Below are 21,576 nucleotides of genomic sequence, written 5' to 3' on the forward strand. Positions count from 1 at the left end.
TTTGCAATTTATTAAAATTATTTATTTCAAAACTCTAGGATGGGGACATCACACTCCTAGGCTCAGTGTACTCCCTTTTTCTCTTCTTGCTCTAGACTCTTTACCTTTGCCCTCACTGTATTCTCAGGTTCTTTAATTACTTGTCCCATCAATGGACAGTGTACTTCATCCATCATGTTTTCTATTTTCTTTTCTTCAACCTCAACTATCTTACATTCTTTCACTGGCCTTTTACCTTGACTCTTTGCAACTTTCACTTTCACAACTTGTATCAGACTTTTTGCCTCATTCATAATTGTGTTTTCAAACTTATATACTTCTGTATTAGCAGTACTTGACTGCCCATTTCCCTCACTTACTTTCAAGGGACACAACACTGCCCCCACCTGGCACCATGACCTTTTCACTCTTCACAAGCCCATCTTGGCTTTCCATAATCCATTCACTTTCTTTTCCTTTACCTTCTACCACCACCTTCATTCCGTCTGCCTGTAAGACCCCTTTGTCATCAGGTCTTCCATCTTCTTTACATTCAGATATCTGCTGTCTTCCATCTTCTTGTTCATTTAGTGTACAATATATCTCTTCCATGGTGACCTTATAGGCCAATTTTTCCTTAGGCAACCCACTTTCATCTTCTCTCTTCCACTTATCTCTGTCAAATCAGACTTGGTCATCTCTACGATATTTGACTGTCCTACAACCTCCTTTGCCTTTTCTTGACAAAATTCGGTATCTCCATTGTCTCCACTACGCTTTTCGAAATTTTCTTGAATCTTCATTATCTCTGTCAGACTTGTTCATCTCTGTTTTGACAATATTTGACTGTCCTACAACCTCCTTTGCCTTTTCTTGACAAAATTCGGTATTTCCATTGTCTCCACTATGCTTTTAAAATTTTCTTGAATCTTTGCGAAGGATTCATTCTCAATGTCTTCTATCTCTGAGTTCTTCACCAACTCACCATCCTCTTTGCTCTTCATCATTGCATCCTTGACTATCCTTATTGTCTCAACATTTTCTTTCTCTGCAGTGGTTGCACCTTCTTTGTTTTTTCTCTCCTCGTGCCTTAGAAATTCCTTTCTACCTATCATGATCACCCTTGCTATCTTATCTTGCCCTTTGTCATTCTCCTGCAATGGTATTAGAGAAAAAGTTTTTCCATGTTTATTAAAATATATTTGCTCTCCCATCATATAAAGCATATCTCTCAAACTGATATGACCTTTCTAGTATTAAGCGACAACAATTCATTGCAAAAACTCACAAAAAATGCTATCCTTAAATTGACCAATCTGAAAGTCAACTAAGGATTGTTCATTCACCACGATTGACTGATCACTGTTTAACCAAAATGTCCTATATGGTGTTTTATGTGGAATTCTTTCCAGATTCAACTTATCAACCATTTCACTTGAAACCAAGTTATCTTTAGAACCTGAATCTATTAGCACATTACATACCTTGTTTTTGCATTTGTGTCCTCCCCTTCAGCTTTGCATATCTCTCTCTGAATTCCTTTTCCAAGTTATCTTGTGGATGCATTATGACTCTTCAACTTCCAACCTTAACTAATCACCTTCAAGGATCTACTTCCTTGCTTTGATACCAATTGATGCAGAGGGCAACAGACAACATACAAGGCAAGTCAAACTCAAAGAACTAAGGAAAGTGAAGTGTTTTCACATAAGGACTCAACCATCAACTCATCTTGACAAACTAGACAACAATGCCTAATGACTAGGCATGTGCTTAACAGGAAACACCCACAATCCTGCTACAACCAACATCTGATGGCTTCATATGTCCTAAGGAAGCCCAATAAACACAATTAGTCAGTTTACAACTGCCCTATACAACAATCAAATATAATTCCTTTACAAATTGACCTTAGGGCCTAGTGGTCCTATCCGAGGGTTTTTTGGACCATAGCTTTTTACCTAGTGACAACTGACCCAAAATGAAAATAATTTTAGGTACTCATTATGGATTTTGATTAAAAATCCTAGAACTAGCAGGAGTTGTTTTGGAGCAGGTTGGTCAACTTTTGCTGATTTCAAGTTTTCAGGGGCCAATTAGGCCTATTTTCCAAAGCATCCACTTGGAAACTCCACCCAACTTCTCAACAACCATGACCAACAGTTAGCATCTACCTCTAAGCTAACAAATTCTTCACTTTTGGGTGCCCAGAACTCATGGCTTCAAACATATTTCAAAATTACACAACTGTCACCATTTTATACTGCTGCATAACAAAAATCAGTACTAGGGCATCCATTTGTTTTCACCAAACAAGTTTTCCTTCCCCGTGAAATATCCCAAATGGCTATTGACCCAATTTCTTTCTCAAAATAATATTCAAAACATAAACATATGAAGTCGCATTATAAACCAATAATATAAAACCATAGATTCTCATAAAATACCTTGAAATATGCTATTGCATTATACATTAGCAATACAATAACCAACATTCAAAAGTCCTATCTTAAACACAGTTTGGAATACTAAGAAAGAACTTGTAAGCACACGCGAGATACTTAATGTGACGTCTCCACGAACAATGGGTTTGTGTCCATTGTCTATTGGCACGAGAGTTTACTCCTCCCGCTGGATGAAAGCTAAAGCTTTCCGTATAACTCTCACAAGAGAGAAACTGAAATCTGAATCATAAACCAAGCATAAGCCGAATGAATGAGTCTCTCTTCTTTTAATCCTCAAAGCTTTGACTCTTTGACTCCTTTCTTGTCTTTTCGTCTTATCCCTCCTTGTCACTTTTAGTCCACTTTATAATATCAAATTGACAATTTATAATTCTAATTCATGCTTTCATAGTCAATTTTAATATTATATGAATGTCTTTAAATTTCCTAATGTCCTAAAAAGGGGACATTACAAATTTTCCATCCTCGAGATTGCTTGTCCTCAAGCAATCAATACCAAGGTCCCATATGAATTTGCAGGTAGCGCTATAGCCCAATTTGAAAACAAATCCTGCCACACTGCAAAGCAAGGTGTCAAAATGCAACCTTTCCATCAACCAGGTCCTTGGATTTCATATTAATCTATGAAGTATCGTTGCATCTGTAGGCCGTACAACTCTGATCATCATTGCATCCAATCTCAAAATGTGTAGAACTACAACAAAATTCTCAAAATGCCATAAATACATACGGTCAACACTTGGATCCCAAACCATCCCATGTGCATGTTCAACTAGAACAACCTGATGTGTGCTACCATCATATACAAGAAGATCCCCAATCCGACTGAGAATCTTACTCCAATTGAGATCACAAGCACCACTGGGGTCAAATAATTGTGGAAACTCAACTGTGTGTCAACCAACTCCTGGAAACATTACGAACCATGCGAATGTTCTTCCTGAACCCCACAAACAAAAGGGCCATCCATCTTCCCAACTATCTTTACTATATTGCTGCTTTGTGCCCATAGTGGGTGGAGTACTCCAGTTGCTCAATTGCCACAACGCTGCCCCTCTCACTGTTTGCATTTTGGTTATATTGCTCACCCCATCGCTGCCCCAGGCTGATTTGTAATCAGTGATATGTCCCTCTGTCAAGGCAGCAACCTTTTGGTTGCAACAATTGTTAATCTGGAACTCCTGACCAAAATCAATGAGTGTGCCATCATCAGACTCGAATAGCGGGTTCTCCATTATCCAATCAGCATCTACTTCAAACAAAGGGTTGTCTACAAGCTGAATGCGATTTGAAATATTGGTACTTTTGGTCTTTTGGGACAACTATCCAAGTCATAAGTCTGCTGAGTGCTATCAAGTTCATTAATTACTTCTTGGGAAAACTCCTGCCTTTCTTTACTCTCATGCTCTTGAGAATGATTTGTGATCCTAACCTGAATTTTTGCTTTTTGAAAAGCAATTTGCGTATCATCCAATGCCTTATGAGCATACTTAAGCTCCCCGTTGAGCTCCATAATCTCATTTTTTCCTTTACTCAACTGATCAACATATATTCCATCAACCTTAAGAATATAATCCTTGTCGAAAAGCAAACATAAATAATTTAATTTCATAGATTAAAGGGCTGTTTTGACCACTTGTAAATCAACAACAAGCCAATCTCCTACTCCCTTTTGAGCCTTCCAATAGAGATCCTCAACCATCTTGTGAGTGCTGTCATAATGTACCGAAAATGCCACAATCATGTCTTCACTAACCTTCAGCTGGCTTTTTAAGGCATGCATCTCATTATTGTCATGTTGAAGCAACTCATTGTTTTGCAATGTCATCTTGGATTGTTCCTCTAAATTTATATCATGTATATAAGAAACATATGGTTCATCACACCTTTCAAAATCATAGGCCTCCATTCCCTTGTTCCTTTGATTTGAATGCAAAGGAAAAAATGTTGCTATGTTATCGTTTGTACATAAAGGCTCATCATACAAAGACTCCAACATGCTATTACTTTGACTACAATCGGCCTCATCAACATGATTGTCAAAGCTGACCTCCAAATCACCAACCTAGAAACTTGTACCCTGTGTAACATCTTCTACATGTTCTCGAGAAGGCTTCAAATCAATGTTAGTCGACTCCCTTCTTTTTCAAGATTATCTATTAGATGATTTTGGTCTGCTGAAAACTCCTCATAAAAATTTTTGCACTTGTCTTTCGCAAGGAGATCCTGGACCAATTCAAAATACTTCTTTTTTGCCATATTGGTCTTGTTTTGAAGTTTTGGATGAAAGTTCATATAATAAAAAAAAAAATCGCTTAGAACTCGTGCTGGAAATTTGTTATATTCATCATAAATGTTGTGTATATCTGCTCTTATATCAGATTTGAAATTATAGGTCAACTATTGTTTAATTTGAGTAAGGTCCTTCGTAACCCTGTCTTGATTAGGCATTTTTCCCAACTAATATTCTGGAATCGACTCCAACCAAAACTTTCCAATTTGCTCATATAATTCTGTCAAACAGTTGGTGGATGCACAACGTCAATAGATTGCTTCAGCTACACCACAGTTCAACTTTTAGATAGACATAAGTCTTTTGTGCAAGCTTCACCCTCAATCCTTCTTAAATACTTTGGAATTATGTCAAACAATTTGCGTGTTTGTTCTCATATCTTGTTATTACTACTCATCGTAGAAAAATTGTCATAGAAGTCCTCCTTCACTGTAAAACGACACTAGGTAATAGTTCTGGTATTGGAAATATTCCGCCCCAACATATATCCAACAACCACAAATTGGTGGAATTTATCAGAATGAATAGTCTCGGTCCCAAATTCGACCAATTTCCTTCTACCAACAGTATCTTGGTGATTTAGTCAAACAGATAGAAGCCCTCTGAGATATTCTAAACCAATATGATGCTCACAATTACTAGAAGGGGAATTAGCCAAAGTTTTTCAGAGATACTTTAAAGTTAAATGTGAGGGGTAGTTATATTGCACTGCTAGGAAGAACTGTTGCTCAGAATTTCGTTTGTAGACATTTTATAGTTTATATTCAAATCAGACACGTACATAATTAACACAATTAATTATATGTCAACAACATTTAGAATCAATTAATTGTGAAGTACCTGCTCTAACTGATAGTTCACAGTATTCCTTCACACTCCCAAGTGACTTATCAGGTGTCTCATAGGCATCATATAATATACATAATGCTTTGCAGAATAGTTCTCAGGAATGAGATAATACACCAAGCTCTGTAAATGTTGGTTGCCAAATTTTGGAGACAAGGTTGGGTCAATGGTTGAAGATGGATGATTTAGGCCTCCTGTAGCTTCTTTCTTGGATTTCATCCACTAGTACATGAGTAAAAGCATAAATATTCGATCGATGTACCAGCTATCTAAGAAGTACCCCATTGGTGCAAAATAACAAGCAAGTATGTGCTAATTTCTTTTCCTCAAGCTGAATTTGGTAACCAATTGTTTCCCCCAAAGGCTCACCTCTTTCAAACGCAACCCCTATGGCCACAGATATAGCAGAGATTCGACAAGGCTGTGTACAATATTGCACTTCACCCCACGAAGTGATTCAAATTCATTTTGTAATATAAATTGAGGTCTTTGAGTTGTTTTGCCACAACCAGTTTCACCAAAAACAATCACAACCTACATTTATAAACCACAACCAGGCCCCACGCAGGATAACCAATAACAACGAATTTATTTGTATTGTGTTCAAACCTCACTCCATACTATTATATGCCTTAATCCATTTGGGGATATCATTCAACACTTGGTTCATCTATCTTCTAGCATGGCCCTTACGGCAAGTAGAGATTCGACAACCTTAATGCTTCTAAATAGAGAGCAAAGAATGCCCGTTTTTAAATATGCTATAGACTATATTGAAATCGCAAGTGTGTATCAATACCTGAATTAAAATTTATACTCTGTCAATTTTAAAGTGGAAGTCATGATATGTATTCCCTACGCATGAATATGTCTTTACTTGAGACATGTCGTTCTACAAAGCACCGTTATTCCCAACCAACGATAGACACAATTAATAAGTTTCTTTATCAGTTACTTTCCCACTCCTATTGACCCCTATGCGGCAGAGAAATGTTTGGAAAAGTGAATCGAGACTCCTTTTTAATCTTGTCAATTATTTTCCATTCAGTCTAAATGACAATTTGGCACTAGAGTCCTTTATAATTTGTAACGACAGTGACTATAACATTTTCCAGTTCTAGTTGAATATTTTGACAGCTTCAAATAATGGATATGCACAAGATACTTATTTTATTCCCGGCAGACATGTTACTTTTCTTCCCTTAACTTCCTTAGAAACAACAAACATTGGATCAATGTAATGCCCAACATGTATTACCCGTTCCGCATAACAGGAAAGTTCGCCTGTAAAACTTCAACTCTACATTGTAGTCTTCACAATATCCACTCTGAAGATAATATCATCTAGCGGCAAATAGGAGATTCGACTTCTTCAATTTCTCCTAAACTGCAGTCTCACAACCCACGTCTCGATAAGCTTTGCTATTGCTTTGGTGGTCCTTGCACATACTCAGCTATACTAATCCGTTAATGTTCTCGGCTTGAAATTAATGCTAAAGATTATTGATTTGTCGGCCCAAAATAGCACCCCCAATGCTCCTTCGAAGCCACAATTTAATCCGATAGTGTGACATTCTTTCTTAAGTTCAATAGATGAAGAACTCTTCAATATTTTTAACTTTTGCATGGAAGTAATCCGTATCATAAGGATTGCTTGGAATGGAAATGAAATAGCTAGGCATCGACCATTTGTTTTTCATACATATATCAGTCAATTCCTGAGAGGAACTTCGAAGGAAAAGGATCCCTTTCAAGAGCTTCCTCCATTTCAAATCACGCGAAGCTAATGAACTTGACTTAACAACTGTATTACCATTGCTACATGCAGATATCTTATTTTGGATTTTTGTCTAAAATCATAGCATTTGTCCCACCTGTAATGCTCTGTAGTTTATTGTGTGTGTTGTTGCTATTGCCACCAACAGGAAGTTTGACTGTTTATGGAAACAAATTCATGCGTACATAATTAAGTCCTTCCCAATATAAATTGGCCCACCAATTATATTTGGTGATTAAGATTTCCCCATTAGTTCCATTACTCGAGTTCAACAAATATTAAGGCTCGATAAGAAGGTCGTGTTTGCACCCCTCAATGTTTCGCCCAGTGACTTGCTATTTCTCGGTCTTTGATATTGTGATATTGCTATCAGGATTTAATTGTGTGATTTTTGAGTCAAACTCATTGACCCATGTTTCACGAGTTTGACTCAAAAATCACATAGTTAAATCCTGATAGCAATATCACAATTTGACTTGCTGTGGAAATTATCTCCTACTTATCCTTGGATATTGTTCCCGGAATATTTCAATCCTCCCCACAGCAATAAAATTGTCTTCTTAAACAAGATAGAAACTACTTCTGAAGCTGCAAATTCTTTTAAATTTGTTACTAGAAAACCACACAGGCTAGTAGCAAGACCAACTCTGATACCACTGAAATATCCCAAATGGCTATTGACCCAATTTCTTTCTCAAAATAATATTCAGAACATAAACATATGAAGTTGCATTATAAACCAATAATATAAAACCATAGATTCTCATAAAATACCTTGAAATATGCTATTGCATTATACATCAGCAATACAATAACCAACATTCAAAAGTCCAATCTTAAACACAGTTTTACAGTCAGATTGGAATACTAAGAAAAAACTTGTAAGCACACACGAGACACTTGATGTGATGTCTCTACGGACAATGGGTTTGCGTCCACTATCTATCGGCACAAGGGTTTACTCCTCTTGCTGGATGAAAGCCGAAGCTTTCCGAATAACTCTCGCAAGAGAGAAACTGAAATCTGAATCATAAACAAAGCATAAAACGAATGAATGAGCCTCTCTCCTTTTAATCCTCAAAGCTGTGACTCTTTGACTACCTTTCTGTCTTTTCGTCTTATCCCTCCTTGTCCACTTTTAGTCCACTTTATAATATAATATTGAACTTTTATAATTCTAATTCATGCTCTGATAGTCAATTTTAATATTATATGAATGTCTTTAAATTTCCTAATGTCCCAGAAAGGGGACATTACACCCCACAACCATACTAGTCTTCAAGAGAACATCATAATCTATTACTCCACAAGGTTACACGATTTTTCCATGGCTAGATTAAATATTAATTAAATTTCAAGCTTGCTGTTTATCCTAGACCCGGGTATCAGCCACCTAAGAGAAAAACAGTGATATCTTTCACAAGTGAACATGAAATTGAATGAAACTCAATTTGGTGTAAATTAGAATCAATATCCCCCACAATCATCTATATTGGTCATCATGAATCCACTGTACGGAAAAATCTAAGGGTCTGCAACTTAGAAAAAGCAGTAAATCTTAGGAAAACTCTTGTTTTTTTTATTAAATTGTCATCATAAAAACTTTAGCAAGACCTAGCCCTACCTTATTGGACCCATTCCCCTCAGTTACAGAAGCTACAGTTATGGATTGGGTCATATTTTATGCCCTCAACCCCTTATTCCTGTCTTTCACAAGCAGTCTTTGAAAGTAGCCTGTAAAGCTCACTAAGTGAAATTGCACGAAAACCAATACCTAAGAAAGTAGATTCACTATATGACCTCTGCCAATGGAGGAATAAGACCTGTATGGGCTGTACAGTGTCAATAAAGTTTAGGAGACCGAAAAAAAGTGAGAAACCACAATTTATTTTATTCAACTTCTAAAATTTCCACTACCATCTGCCTTCAACATTTACATGTCTTTTTTAAAGCATCAACCAATTTCCTAAACTGACTAAAACTACTTTGGAACTTCCCACATCAAAATGACCTTTCATCCTTCTAAATTTTGCAATTTTGCATGTTTACAATTTGAAACTTTTGTCAATTTTGTAATTTTTACAACATTTGCCTAATTAAACTCCAATGACTCAAAAACATGACAAATGGCCTTGTCATGGCCTTACTACATTAAACGAACTCAAAAAGCTTCGAAACCCAAACCTATGACTTCATATGTAAGACTTGAACTTGGTGCTCTTGTGTAATATACCCTTTTTGCCTAGCACACCAATAAATAAATATATAATAATGCTAACCTATTATCTATCAATAGTAATACCAAAGCATTAAATTAATAAAGAGGGTTATATGTTTAAATAAACAAAACGAGGAAATAGCTACATTTATTGCTAATACGAATTTAATTATTCATTGACAATTATGAAAAAGGGGCCAACTTAAGTTATGACAAAAGTCTTTACTAGGCCATGGGGGTGAATTAGTAAATGCGAGGCAAATATTGTTATTTGCCTAAGTTGCTACATTAAAGAACTAAGTTTTCTGGCTGGGGATTCTTTTAAAAGGTTCAGTTGGGGTTTAGAGTCTCATTCTATTATGAAATCTTTATTTATTTTTTGATAATTTCCCCGTTGTTGCTGGTTTGACAGTTGGAGCCATATCTGAGGACAGAAACTCTTTGGATATTTGTGGGTTGGACAGAAACCCAGCTCTAATTGAGAGGTGGATTCACTCCAGGTTCATCATTGAGCATATGTCTATTGTTTTAAACAGGTTCTGGAGGAATATTTATTATTTATGCATGTTCTAGCATTATAATAGCAGTATATGTGATGTAACAACCATGCATATTAGATACCAGAGTAATTATCATTAGATTTGTGTTTGTAAGCAATTATTTCCTTGGGAATCTATATTGTTTACTTGAATGCTTATTTTGCATTTTATTTTGCAATGCAATGAAGCAAAATATGTCAAGATTCAAACTACTTAAATCAGATTTGAAAGATTATCCGAGGATATTTCATCCTGCACCAAGAAACATGCATTATCTCATTTGTTTTACCTGACCATGTCTTACTGGTAGAGAATACAGTGTATTGCCTATTTAAAATCATATACTTACCTTTATCCTTCATCTTTGCCATAGTGGGAACTTTGGTTTTAGTGATTACAAATCTTAAAATTAAAAGATCTTTTGTATAGAAAACAATTAAATCTACAGTGATCTCAAATACAAAGAAATGATATCAATCAGTTCCCAGAAGCTCTTCTAATACAATATATTTAATTAGCAGTTGCAGTCTTTTATCGTGCAATAGAAAGCTGATAGGTTGTGTTTTTTGTGCAGAGAGGTTTTGTTCTTTTCTTAAGAGGAATCATGATTACGCAGTTACAATGCTAGGAAAGAAGATTTGATTCTATTTGTTTGCCAGACTAAATCAACAATGGAAACTTGCTGTTTTCATTGTATAACTACCTTGCTTGGGTTGTACTAACCTTGAAACTTTTGATTTTCCCTAGTATAACTTGATCATGAGTTCTTACTATCAAATATTAAATACCTCTCATAGATGTAAGGCATTCCAAATACTATTCCACAAATATTTATTGGAATGATGTCAATTATTATCTCATCCTTCCATAGTGAGACAAAAATCATACATTGGGTATTGAGTGATATTTTGACACATTGTTTCAGCCACCTCAAAGATGTGTAAGAGCATCTTGACACTGTAAGCACATCAGAGATTCTATGAAATGCATAAGAGAATGTAAGAGGGTAGTTAAAAAGTGGACTGAGAATCTTTAAAGCATCTTGCTACAGCTAAAACATGACCAAGTGAGTAGCCCAAGTTAGTGTGTCGACTATGACAGCATATTATATGTAACAGAATATTTTGTTTGTGAGTCTAGAGTACAAACTTGGACATGGATGTTGAATTTGCACTAAAAGAAATAATCAGAACGGCAGAAGCAATAATAATCATTAACATGATATATGTGCTTCATTATTTTCATTCAAATATTTTATACTTATATAGGAGTTTAATCTCCTAGTTTATAGGAACCACTACCTAATTGTGTGAGTTGTTCTAATAGCTCATGTACCTATAATCTCTCATACAACTAACAATATATATTATCTAACAAACCACACTAACAATATTAAATTGTAACAATAATATAAGTCGTTAGATGACACTAATATTGGTTCTGATCATTGTTATATACTTATTAGAGTCTATTTCAGTGGTCATTCCAAAAACATGTTCTTTTATCCTAAATTTTCATTTTCTTCACAGAATTGGGTTAACTGGGATTTTTGTGATCTAAACTTAGAACTGATGCCTTCAACTTTTGTTTAGACTGCTAAACTCTCTGGGAAAGCAGCATTAGAGCTGCAGGCTGAGATCTCAGTGAATATGAAGCACCAGATTTAGCAATTACTTCAAGTTAATCTTTACAAGGGATTTTAACTTTACTAATGGATCCAAGGATAGAGACTAACACATCTACTCAACATCAGTCATGAATAGGGACACACATCTGCTCACAACAATTATGATTGGAGACAAACTCATTAAATCATAATCACCAACTTATGTGATGGGAACAAACACTTCCAATCACTTACACCATCTTGTTAATGGGGACATGCTATCCATTCACATACAACCAAGAAATGTGATTGGGGACATACACATCCAACCGCAACTTACATAGCTTGAGAACCAAGTCCTTGTCACGTATATGACCACCTTTGTAGATCATTGCCACTGCCACCTAGGAACTGATCTAGGCTTTAGTCATTTGGGCACAAATGGTTTTGTCACTAAAACAATTTTTCAATCCCGTCACGTGTGACTGACGGGATTTCCTCCAGCCTCCTATGCCTCCATCCTCCAGTCAGTTTGTTATTTAGCAAATATGGGTTTCAAGGCTCATTTTATCTAGTATGAGAAAATAATATTTCCCCTCTGTAATGTAATTTTTAAAGGAGTGTCAGTTACCACTGATCATGCACTCCAATTACAATTGAGAGAATTTTTATTTCTATCATTTTTTGAATACTTCTTAAATTTTGAAGAAACATATATTTGAAGAAACTAAACCAGAAAGCTAATTTTCAAGCTTAAAACTATATCCTCAAACTACAACTAATACCCACTAATACCAGATTTCTCTAATGCCAAAATACATCACACAAAGAATTGTGAACTCGGTAAGACTTAAATATGCAGAAATGGCAAACAACATACTACCATCTCTTGGTGCACCTTGTTGAACCAGGCCTGTCTCCTGTGGGCAGAAATGTTGTTGCAGCTCAGGTGTGTTGCGCATCATGTTTTCTGCATCGTAAGGTTGCCCCACTACTCAATATTTTGAGTTCAGTCAAGACTATCAATAAAGCTCGTCAAGCACAAGCACATGTGAATATTTTTCATTTGGTGTTGGGCCTGTGATTTGCACTTCTGCAATCTTTCTGATCTTTAACATACAAAAACTATATCACCAATGAAAAGGTTACACTCAGAGCTGCTGCTTGACATATTCATGCCAAAATCAATATAAGATCATGATTTAGAAAAGCTCTTTTCTTTGTCTTTTGGAATTCAAATTACCTATTACTTTTCAAATTTAAATCAGGCACATAGGGTTCAAATTTGCTCAAGTGTTCTTATTCGAAAGCTCCATGTACCAGAATCCATGATCTAGCTGCAGACATTCCATGTTTTATTTTTGCCTCTATTTTTCATCAAACATCTGTCAATATTGTTTTCTTAGCATGAATATTGTTTATGCACAGTTCAACCCACAAGTTGACAAGGCATAGGATCAATGAATTATCGGTTTGCAGAAAACAGAATTGTTTTGTCCATTCATCGATGCAGAGAAAGATGTGACAATATTGCAGATTCTGGGTCTAGGGGCAATGCCCTTAGTGGGGTTTGGGAGCAGCGCCCCCAGCAAGGTCACAAGGGGCAACACCCCTCATGGGGGTCTAGGGGCAGTGCCTCTACTGTGGTCGAGAGATAGTGCAACATACCATTTTTTGTTTTATTTTGTAAGATGCCAAATTCAGTATTGATAAAGTCCAAAAATGCAATAGTAAACCATGACCAATCTCTTATTTGCCAAAAAAATTATTGAAACTCAAGGAATTGTTGATGTCATGTGGAAGAGTGATACTGATGTGATCGTCATTCAGCTGTAGATCAAATTTTCTTGGACCAGTAGACACTATGAGAATGAATATGAGTCATCACAAAATGATTCTTGCTGTAAATACTATCACGGTCAAAATTTTCTTCAGAGCAATGTTTCACGAGGGAAAAATCACCCAAAGAAATAGGAGTTTCACTGCAGCAATACTCTGGGTGGCAGATGTGGTCAAACACCTAATGTCTCAAATTTTTTGGCAATCTCATTAAACATAGCTGATCACATCTCACCAACTGATGCAGCCTGCCTTTTTCTGAAATTGAGAGTCTTATTCACGGGAATCCTCTAAACTGGATCAATTAATACAAATAGAAGACCGAGAGATAATTCAGCACTACGATTTGCAAGGCCTAAAATCTCCACTAATTCATGATGCTGAGCTGATCCTAGCTAACAATGTGGTATAAACCAAAGCTGCCAATGAGCTAAGCCACAAGGTGCAGCCCTTCTTACCAGTTGACGAAGGCAACAATTGATTCAATGCACTACACTACATGTGAATCATTAGACAAATAAGTCGACCCATCTCCAAATGGGGCCTAATGATAGCATTGAGGCTACAATGGATCTGGCAAATGAGACGGCAGTCAGCGAAATCAACAAGCTTAGGAAAGTGAATCACTTAATTCCTAAGTCACAGGAAACGCCGAATTTCATCCATGAAGTTTGAATTTCTGCGAATTTTTTCCCTTTCCGAACTTCATACGAATTTTATGATATTTAATATAGTATTGTTATTTATAACAATAGTATTTTAAATTAAAATAATATTGAGTTATATAGTTTAATTATTTGTTAATGTCAAACGATTTTGACAACTTTGTGGATATATTACTTAAATTTACAAGTAAATAAATTTATATAAGCTAAATTTAATGTCGACTTTTTTTTGAATCAAATGTCATCCGAATTTTATGATCGATGAACTCGAATTTAAATTCGAACCTTGTGACTTAGCTTAATTCAATCCGCCACAACACAATCCAAGTGTAGTGAGACTATAAAAAATTGACGATTCTTGATGGTATTTCTCAGTGTCACTGGACCTCAAATACTAAAATGGTGAAAATTCTCAAAGCTCGGAAGAGGTTGCAACAAAGGAAGCCCTGATACCGTAAAAGAAATTATGAGAATGATAGAAGCAATAATAATTAAAAACAAGATATACATGCATCATTATTTTCATTCAAATATATTACACATATAGGAGTCTAATCTCCTAGTTTTTAGGAAGGGCTTTCTAACTATATGTGTTGTTCTAACAACTCACCTACCTATAATCTCTTGTACAACATATAATATATATTATCTAACAGACCACACTAACAATATTATATACTAACAATAACATAAAGTTGTTTGTCAACAATTTTATAGCTAACCTACATACCTATGTGAACACTAATTCTCAACAGTGCCATAAAAATGAGGGAGCCACACTTGTTGAGCTAGCACATTATAATGTCTCCATTGGTTGCCAGCATCAGCATTTCATGGATTAGCCTAATATTGGATCCTCGTAGGCTAATGAGGATGGTTAGAGGGTCTTCCAAGGATTGGTTCATATCCAACATTCAGCGGTTCATGGATTTGGCCTTCGTTCGATTTCATCCAGACTCCATTTGCCATACTTACTATGTATAGTAAGTTAGGGGTAATAGAGATGGACCCTTTCTATTTTTAGAAAGTGTATTTGGTCACATGAGGAATTATGAGGAGAGATTTCTATTTCAGATGGCATGGCAATCGGACAAGTATTCAAGAGATATTAAAGTTTGAGTGACTTAAGTGATTTATTTAAATATTTAATGTTATAAAGTTATAAATTCACTCGAGTGACTAAAAGACGAAATTGGCTTTTAACCCCACATTGCCTAGTTGTTTTTGTCTCCCCTCATATCTAGGTTATAAAAGCGTGGAGCTACATTGGGATTCATACAACGAATATATGTTATTTATAAATCCTAAAGGTTGCTTAGATGTGACTGGTTTTTCCCAAGGACGAGACCCCTTGTGGAAAAACATGAGACTAGATGAAAACCTAGTATCTCACTCTGCACTATCAGTTTTGAGATTGATTCAGTGTTTGGGAATTTGGTAAGAAGTTTGGAAGTTCTGTACAGCAGGAAGAGACACTGGTTGGCAACGGTTTGAGTATCTACAGGACATCAGTTGAAGATTGGATGGTAATCCAGAAGGCAGACATTCCAAGCCGCAGAATCTGGGAGGAGAGTTTAATGCAAGTGTAATCACTATCATCTAAGATTTATACAGGGGCAGCGGTTTTCTATACAGTGGGCTCACGGGATAGTGGACAGATACAGGCAGGCATAAATCTGTCCCACGTAAATAACCTGCATGTGAATATCATCCTTCGAAGGTGGAGTGACTAGCGTAATACTGAGAATAGCAGCGACATCTGTGATATCCACAGGATCGAATAGGAGTTAATAGTGGCAGTTGCGAGATTTACTGGAAGTAATCACAGAAGGATCTCTTGATGTTTCACGTCTCTAGTACTTGGTAACCACATGGAGATTGGCTTTTTTCAGAATATGCGACTTTTCCCTTCAGCAATACAGTCTGGTCTAACAGAATCGCAGTGGTAATCAGCACTTTGTTCAAGTGTCTGGAAATGTTGATGGGTTGAAATTCTTACTGCTCTCTCCAATGTCATGAATGGCAGTCACCATTAATACGGGTCTGCTCCTTATCAACCTATTTTGTGTTCTATTATTGCACATTGGTAAATATTGTAAGGAGTGGTAATCCCATCTTCAGTAAATAATTTAATGGAAGTGTAGTATAATTGTGATGTGTTGTTGAATAATACACTGGTTATGTGCTTTCAATGGTGGAGTTTTTTTACTGGAAAAGGATGTTCGCACAAGGGAAATAAAAACACACTGCAGCAAACAATTGACTATAAAAAATGGAAATTAATATTTTAATTCTTTGATCAGATAAAACTTTGTGAATCCAACTTAAAAGGTAATGCTCAAGAACTGTGCATACTGCATATGTTAGAATTTTCAAATATAACTACATATTTAAATAACAAAAACCTGTGAAATAAATAAATGGCATATCTGTTTCAATATTGGCTTGATATATCCTCTTTCTGAAATGCTAAAACAATTTCTGAAACATTACATGCCAAAACAAAAGCTGAAACATTACCTTAAGTGATGGAATCACAAGCAACTAAAGCTAAAATATCTCTTTGCAGGACGGATAACTTTGTGGGTATTTATTAGCAGCCAATTTTGGGGGCTGGATATAAAATATCTCCCTGATTCCCATTGAAGCTAAGTGATTATAACAATGCACTAAGAATTTAGGCTGGTAGAGCAAGTTATTTTCACATGCAAACGGGAATGTGTGAGTGTCGCACTAAGTTCAATTACAATTATAGATTTTCAAAAGCATTATGTACAACAAATTCTAGCTTTTGACCAACATTAACATGGATGTGAGAGCAGATGGCAGATAGCAGATAGCCACACTACAGTTGACATGAATTAGTGAGCATATATGAAATAAGCTTTCTAAAGAAAAAGAAGAATGACTATGACTTACATTAGCACTACATAATAGAAATTTGTTCTGCACAACCTGTGTTTTTCATAGCATTCCTGATAAGAATACAATTGGGGAAAAGTTTTACACCCATCCAATAAGAAAAATGTATTACAAAACTTTATTCTACATAACTGTACTTTTTCAAAAGTTCACAAGTAGAGGGATTGGCTTGGGCCATGAGTTTGCTCACCCATTGGTCTCGGGTTCGATTACGAGGCTCACACTTCCCCAATGTACATGGTTTGCAGGCAATTGATTACATGATACATCCCCAGGGATTAGTCCCTCCCAGCTAGTCCTTTCCCAGTCCCAACTTGGCAGCAAATTGAGACCAAGGTTAAAAAATATAGAAAAGGTTATAAAATAGAAAATCAATAAGAAAAGGTTAAAAAATATAGAAAATCAATGCCAAAAAAAAGGATAACGGAGTACCAGTTTTTTACACTGAGAATAAAAGGTAACAAATGCAGACACTTATACTCCATGGCCATGGAAAATGCAATTGCATTTTCCTGAGAAATCAAGGTCTAATCTCTTACAGATGTATGGTAACATCATCCTTATACCAATTAGTCTTGACTATGTGCCTATAGGCACATGGAAAACTATGATCCATTTAGTATGTAATGCAGTAGATGCAATGATAAAATCTCCATTCTCATCCAATCTTGGTACTCCTGCTGCTACATTTTAAGCTTGTCTTCGTACTTTTGTAAGTAGGGGAAAAACGCGCATGGTGAATATGATAACTATTGGCAGAACAACACTATTAAGGGCTACTTTCATTATTGTGAATGTAACAAGATCTCTCTGAGAACAGATGACAAACAAAGATTAAGAACGACAACAAAGTTTACAGATGACAAACAAAGATTAAGAACGACAACAAAGTTTACAGTTTCCAGCAAGTGATAGAATCGATGAAAAGTTAGCTCAGAGAAATATGGCTCTCAACATTAGGTCCCCAAGACCGCATGGAATGTTGGCATTCTTCATGTGGAAACATCATTTGACATGATGACAAATATGCAATCTCAAAAACCTTTAATTTAATCCACCCAAATAATCATTTGTATTTTGAGAAATTTTAGATAAATCAACTTGAAACAATTCTATGAACAGTCATTTGAACCCATTTATCAATCTCCTTTATCATTTGATCACTGAATGACAAGAATTCATCGACTAAGTCTTTGTAAAAGATAGACTGTCTTACCAAAGGTGCTGTGTTTCCTAAGTTACCATATTCGCCCCTCAGCATGCAAATTTGACATTCAATTTGTAGCTAATTTGGTTCCGGTTCTTGTCAAATTCCTCATTTGTTTGATGAATTCCGTGCAGATTCACTTTTTCGGACCTTGGAGGAATTTGGGCGTGCAACCAAAAAAGTTTGACTTTTTAATGTTTTTATTATTTTGAATGTTAAATTTATTGATCGAATTGGTGGAGATTCAAACTATCTTAGTTTGACAGAATTTCTGTACTAAAGTGTGTAGTAATCTGGGAGCAGATCTTCTGAATATATATAACTAATAACCTTGACTGAATTTGATTAAATATGACATATAAGTCTGTATTCTGAATATATATATATATATATATATACACACATACCTGATTTAGACTGAACGGCAGACTTAGTATTCGTTGACTGAGATATACATTGCCTTTGTAATTGATGTTTCTCCCAACCACGAATAGGATTATATATAAGTTGAAGAGTTTTAGCCCACTGTAATAACCCCTGCTTGGTCTAATCAGAAAATTTAAACACTGACCAGTGAAATTTTGTCAAACAGTTGGCGTGTAACGCAGATCTTAAGCTCTGACACAACTGAAATATTCCAGCTCTTATTTGAACAAGAAATTAGAATTGAACTAATGGCATTTTGACAAACAATTTATGAGCGACCTGGTATGAGAGTTTTGATATCACTGTATACATCCAGCAAGGGCCACTGCTGATTCTAATACAATATATATTCTTAAGTAGAACTGACTGTTATTTCAGACAAGATAATCCTCCCATAATAAAGATCTTAATGGTAAAACAATATTTGCGTGGAGTGCTCAGTAATGTAAATATGTTCAGAGATAACAATGGGATAATGAGACTACGCGAATTTCAACAAACAGTTGGCATACTCGTGACTGCTGTTAACTGTTGATATCACTGTGACGATGGTTAATGGTTATAAACCAAATTAACAGATTACCCAACAATTTGATTTATTGTTTGCAAGAGTTCACAGCATTGGTATATCGATATACATAAAATTTCAAGACTGAGTTATGAAAATTTAATCCAGCAATACACTCCTCAATGGTCGAAATACATTCTGACTTCTACGTACTTCAGAAGTTATACAAAAACCAACTTAATCAATGTGAAACTCAGAGGTAGATAACATACAGATCGATTTTCAACGATAGATCATGCCGTTAGCTGGAGATGGGAATACCCGTGCTGTTGGGGGTGATAATGCTTATGCTGCTGCTGTGTGAGAAACTCTGTAAGTCCACTTGGAAGTCCCCTGTGATCACTCTCGGTCTCCTTGCCTTGGTATAACTGTTACCACTGCCTGACTATCACTGCTCTGTAGGGAATTATTGCTGCATGAGCCTACTATGGAGTACGTAGGAGTGCCGGTCTGTAGATTTCCTAACCCCACCTTAACCTCTTTTTCCCTGGCTAAGGAGTGACTATCTACTCTGTCTGCCATCCAAGCACAAATCTGCCAGATAGTGACCTGTACGTGCCAATACCTTATACTGATTTCAACCACCCACTCTTCTTCCTGCTGTTAAAGCTCCAACTTTCTGTAAATCAATGGATCAGTTCAAAACTCAGTTCTGAAAGTGCAATGTGAGTACTAGGTTTGCGTCCAGCCTCACTATTTTCCTTAAGGGGTTTCGTCTTCAGGAAATATCCAGTCACATTTAAGCAACCTTCAGGATCTGAAAAAATAACATATATTCGTTATAACAATCCCAATGCAAATGCTTTACTTTATAATTTCGAATTGAGGAGAGGTACAAACAACTTAGCAATGTGGGATAAAAGACTATTTCGTCTTTTAGTCACTTAAGTTACTTTTGTCATAAAGTGACTTTAAATCATAAAGTAACTTTATATTTGCACTTTATAATATTAGAGTGACTTTATTATTATAAGTTACTTTATAACTTTATAATAACATTAAAATATTTAAATAAATCACTTAAGTCACTTGAACTTTAATATCTCTTGAAATACTTGTTTGATTGCCATGCTGTTTGAAATAGGAATCTCTCCTCATAATTCCCCATGTGACCAAATACACTTTCTAAAAATAGAAAGGGTCCATCTCTATCACTCCTGACTTACTATACATAGTAAGTATGACAAATGAAGCCCAAATGATATCGAACGAAGGCCAAATCCGTAAATCCCTGAATGTTGGAGATGAATCAATCTTCAAAAGACCCTCTAACCATCCTCATTAGCCTATGAGGATCCAATATTAGGCTAATGCTTGAAATTCTGATGCTGACAGCAAGTGGGGACATTACACCCACGTAGGGGCATGACTCTACGTGGCTATGCCACATAGGGTCATGATCCTACGTGGGTATGATTCGCATATACAAGTTGTTAACGGGAGACATTAAAAGATTGCAGTTTTGTTATGAACCGATACTTAGGCAAGGTTAACATAAGGTAATATGAATTTTATGTATATATATGTTTTGATGATAATAATAATAATATATTTATATATTTATACATATCTATCTATCTATCTATAAATATAATCATAATCAACCTTACACTTCAAACTTTTATCAACACATATATATCAATCATATAAGAATAGAACTTGCTTCAATTCACTATGAGGCTAATTTTCAACATTGAAAAGAAGTTTTTTTGGTTTAAATATAATCTAATTTATTATCCAACTGACCCAACTCTAAAACACACCCACACTTCATATAGTGGTGTATAAACTTATTTGCTGTAGCATAATTTTACATATATATATTAAAAAAAAAAAAAAATCTTGTACAGATGAACCTAAAACAAACCCATACCCAGCCCCCAAAATTTTTGATTGAATTTCGAACCCGAATGTCGAACCTGCATCCGAATCAGAATCCAAACCGGCAACTTAGATCCCTAAGTATCCGTGGAGTCACTAGGAACTCCAATTGAAGCCTTTGTTATTGATTCATGTTATGGTAAAATAGTGAACGTGTTATTAAACAAAGGTCATAAATGATCTATATATACAAGTATATGCAAGAATATTTCTGTACAAACAAAGAGAGAAATAGAAACATTCTAAAGAGAGAAATTTTTCATATTGAACATAGAGAATATGGAAACATAGAAAATGAGTGACCATTAGAAATAGAAGTAAATCTATGGAAAAGAGAGAAACAAA

At 35.6% G+C, this 21,576-nt stretch overlaps 1 protein-coding gene across 4 annotated transcripts in view; it reads left to right on the plus strand.

Moving 5' to 3' along the window:
- Positions 1-21,576, plus strand: part of LOC149533034 (Ssu72-like family protein) — a 47,252-nt gene that overhangs the window by 14,895 nt on the left and 10,781 nt on the right. Inside the window, exon 2 of one of the 4 annotated variants that reach the window (XM_089804827.1) lies at positions 9,991-10,114. The exons of 1 other annotated variant lie outside the window; for it this stretch is intronic. The gene's annotated coding sequence lies outside the window, so the exon portion shown is untranslated. The remainder of the gene's footprint in view (positions 1-9,990; positions 10,115-21,576) is intronic. 2 more of the 4 variants (XM_089804830.1, XM_089804829.1) reach the window with 2 other exon arrangements.

The sequence above is a fragment of the Cupressus sempervirens genome, chromosome 10, assembly GCF_028749045.1.
Source record: "Cupressus sempervirens isolate cs-2001-9-10 chromosome 10, ASM2874904v1, whole genome shotgun sequence".
NCBI lineage: Eukaryota > Viridiplantae > Streptophyta > Pinopsida > Cupressales > Cupressaceae > Cupressus > Cupressus sempervirens.